Source organism: Lutra lutra, chromosome 5 (genome assembly GCF_902655055.1).
Source record: "Lutra lutra chromosome 5, mLutLut1.2, whole genome shotgun sequence".
NCBI classification, from domain to species: Eukaryota; Metazoa; Chordata; class Mammalia; order Carnivora; family Mustelidae; genus Lutra; species Lutra lutra.
Genome location: NC_062282.1, coordinates 121,111,446 through 121,115,604, shown reverse-complemented (window position 1 = coordinate 121,115,604; position 4,159 = coordinate 121,111,446).

Genomic DNA, 4,159 nt, shown 5'->3' with positions numbered 1-4,159 from the left:
CCCTGGGAAAACCAACAGAGTAAAGATTATACATGGAACCAACTGGAAACTTCCTTGATCAAAATCTGTTCTTTAGATGAGCGTTTATTATTACCGTCATGCCCTAAATCCACCTCCTTGAGTAAAGAAAACATTTAAAATAATCAGCCTATGTTATGTTTACGGGATACGATATTTTTTTTTTGGGGGGGTTTTTTTATGCATCTATTTCTCTAAACACCATGGCTAGTACACAGGGGCTCAGAAAATAAAGAATGTTAACATAATGCAACCAAGAAAAGTGAGAAGGCCAACTGCTGGCATGTTGGGCTAAAAATTATTGAACTCGGAGGGCACGTATTGCATGGAGCACTGGGTGTGGTGCATGAACAATGAATTTTGGAACACTGAAAAAAAAATAAAATTTTAAACAAATTATTGAACTCAGCTCTCAGCTTAAGTTCTCTTTATGAACAATGTTTTTGCTGGCAGTTTCATGATTCCCATGATTCCCTGTGGCTATGATACTGTGAGTGTGGCTTCCATGTGGCGCCCCCGACCTGCTGTCTGAGCCGTGTAACAGAAAGATGGTTCAGGACACCAAGCCTCTAGGGCCAGTGAGTAGGCTTTTGTCTTTGGGGAGTTCTCTAAAAGAGGTTTTTCCAAATTCGTAACATCCACGGTCAAATTAGGACAGCCTTCTCAAACTCAGAGAATATCCTTCTGGGAGATTTGCCAAATCAAACCCTGTCATCCAAATTATAAAGCTGGAGCAATCTTAGAAATCATCCAGTCCAAGCCCTTCCTTTATAGATGAGATAATCAGAACCTGTAGAGGTTAAGTGGCTTGCTGCTGATCACACAGATAGGGCAAAACCAGAAAGGTTCTAAGTCTTTCTGGTCCAAGAAATAGTTAAACAAAATGTTCTAAGTAGAGAATAATTTGTTTTACTTTTTTGCCTTATTAGTTTTTTTTTACATCTATTCAGAGGACAAAATAAATATATATAAACCAATGAAAATATAAATCACTATTTTAAAAACTCACTTTTAAAACTAACTCATTTTTACAAAATATTTATTTATTTGTTTGTTTATAAAAGATTTGATGCATTTATTTGTCAGAGAGAGAGAACAGAAGCAGGGAGAGCTGCAGGCAGAGGGAGAGCAGGCTCCCCGCTAAGCAGGGAGCCCAATGAGGGACTTGATTCCAGGACTCTGGGATTGCACATGACCTGAGCCGAAGGCAGATGTTTAACCACTGAGCCACCCAGTCATCCCAACAAAATCACTATTTAAAAAACAACTTGGGTGCCTGGGTGGCTCAGTTGGTTAAGCGACTGCCCTTGTCTCAGGTCATGATTCCGGGGGGTCCTGGAATCAAGTTCTGCATTGGGCAACCTGCTCAGCGGGGAGCCTGCTTCTCTCTCTCCCTCTGCCCTCCCCTCTGCTTGTACTCTCCCTCTCACTCCTTCTCTGTCAAATAAATAAATAAAATCTTTTTAAAAAATTAAAATTATAAAACAATAAAAAACAATTCAAGATACAATAGAAGATTTTTCACAAGGCACTACATAAAAAATTTCCAAAAGAACTGCGTAAGCAGTTTTATAATATATTATTTTGCTAGCAAATGCATAAAATGTATCAAAAGACTTAAAATATTCAAATAATTTTTATGGATAGAGGAGCTTTAACAACAAAAAAATGTTTAGAGGCCTTTGCTATAGGCAATCAAGCCAGTGACCTGCAGTTTAAAAATAACCACAGAAACCAAGTTTGAGGGGATTATGCCCTGCCCCAAAGCAGGGCGGGGGGCGGGGGGGGGTGGCCTTGAAAAGAAGGTCTCTGAGAAATTCCATTCAATTCATCAAGTAGCATAACAAGATGGTGAATAATAAGCTTCTTTATCTAGTCTATCATTATGTTTAATTTTTGGACTTCGAGAATGGTTGAAAATACTGTATTTTTTCAATGCCAACATGCTTAATTATTTCTCCCTAATTGGAGCTCAAATTCAGAGAGTTATTTGAAGATTATTCATCATCCAAATTACACATTTTTTTTTCTTTTCAGTGTTTCAGAATTCATTACTTATGCACCACACCTAGTGCTCCATGCAATACGTGCCCTCCATAATTAACCCACCACCAGGCTCACCCAACATTCCACCCTCCTCCCCTCCAAAACCATCAGTTTGTTTCTCAGAGTCCACAGTCTCTCATGGTTCGTCTTCCCCTCCGGTTTCCCCCAACTCATTTCTCCTATCTCCCCCATGTCCTCCGTGTTATTCCTTATGCTCCACAAATAAGCAAACCCACATGATAATTGACTCTCTCTACTTGACTTATTTCACTCAGCTTAATCTCTTCCAGTTCTGTCCATGTTGATACAAAAGTTGGGTATTCATCCTTTCTGATGGAGGCATAATACTCCATTGTATATATGGACCATATCATCTTTATCTACTCGTCCATTGAAGGGCATTTTGGTTCTTTCCACAGTTTGGCGACCGTCGCCATTGCTGCTATGAACATTGGGGTACAGATGGCCCTTCTTTTCACTACATCTGTGTCTTTGGGGTAAATACCCAGTAGTGCAATTGCAGGGTCATAGGGAAGCCCTATTTTTAATTTCTTAAGGAATCTCCACACTGGTTTCCAAAGTGGCTACACCAACTTGCATTCCCACCAACAGTGGAAGAATAGGGTTCCCCTTTCTCCACATGTTCTCCAACACGTGTTGTTTACTGTTTTGTTCATTTTGGCCATTCTAACTGGTGTAAGGTGGTATCTCAATGTGGTTTTGATTTGAATCTCCCTGATGGCTAATGATGATGAACAAATGTCTGATAGCCATTTGTATGTCTTCTTTGGAGAAATGTCTGTTCATGTCTTCTGTCCATTTTTTGACACGATCATCTGTTTTGTGTGTTTTGAGTTTGAGGAGTTCTTTATAGATCTTGGATATCAGCCCTTTGTCTGTACTGTCATTTGTGAATATCTTCTCCCATTCCGTGGGTTGCCTCTTTGTTTTGTTGACTCTTTCCTTTGCTGTGCAGAAGCTTTTGATCTTGATGAAGCCCCAAAAGTTCATTTTCGCTTTTGTTTCCTTTGCCTTTGGAGACATATCTTGAAGGAAGTTGCTGTGGCTAATGTCAAAGAGGTTACTGCATATGTTCTCCTCTAGGATTCTGATGGATTCCTGCCTCACGTTGAGGTCTTTTATCCATTTCAAGTTTATTTTTGTGTATGGTGTAAGAAAATGGTCGAGTTTCATTCTTCTACACATAGCTGTCCAATTTTCCCAGCACCATTTATTGAAGAGACTGTCTTTTTTCCACTGTGTGTTTTTTCCTGCTTTGTCAAAGATTATTTGACCATAGAGTTGAGGGTCCATATCTGCACTCTCTACTCTGTTCCACTGGTCTATGTGTCTGTTTTTGTGCCAGTACCATGCTGTCTTGGTGATCACAGCCTTGTAGTAAAGCTTAAAATCAGGCAACATGATGCCCCCAGTTTTGTTTTTCTTTTTCAACAGTTCCTTAGCAATTTGGGGTCTCTTCTGGTTCCATACAAATTTTAGGATTATTTGTTCCAGCTCTTTGAAAAATGCCGGTGGAATTTCGATCAGATTGGCATTGAAAGTATAGATTGCTCTAGGTAGGATAGACACTTTAACAATGTTTATTCTTCCGATCCATGAGCATGAATGAAATTGAAGAAGATAAACATGTAACTTTTTTTTCTTCAGAAGTTTGTACCATTTTCAAGACCTCCACACATTTCTCTAAATTATGTGGAAGAGACAGTATGCTAAAGAAATTGATTTTAGACAATGAAATCATAGGCTGTAGAGAGATCAAGTGAAATCAATAGAAAAGAAATTCCCTGACCTGTGTTCCTTTAAGGCCGTAGTTAGGAAAAGATTCACTATAGATACATTCCTGTCAGGTGTTTTTAACAATTATGATGCTGCACAGGGCTCATATCATCTTTCGAGTTAGCCCTAAGATCATAATGACATAGGCTATTAGGTTTTAGGGGTAAATTTGAACAGCAACATGTCAGTATTTGGTCACACGGTTGCCCTAATTCAGTGGATGACTTCTTGGAGCTTCAATGAGCCATTCCACAAGTTGGAAAGTTAACCCTGAGAGTATATAAGCACTATGTTAGTA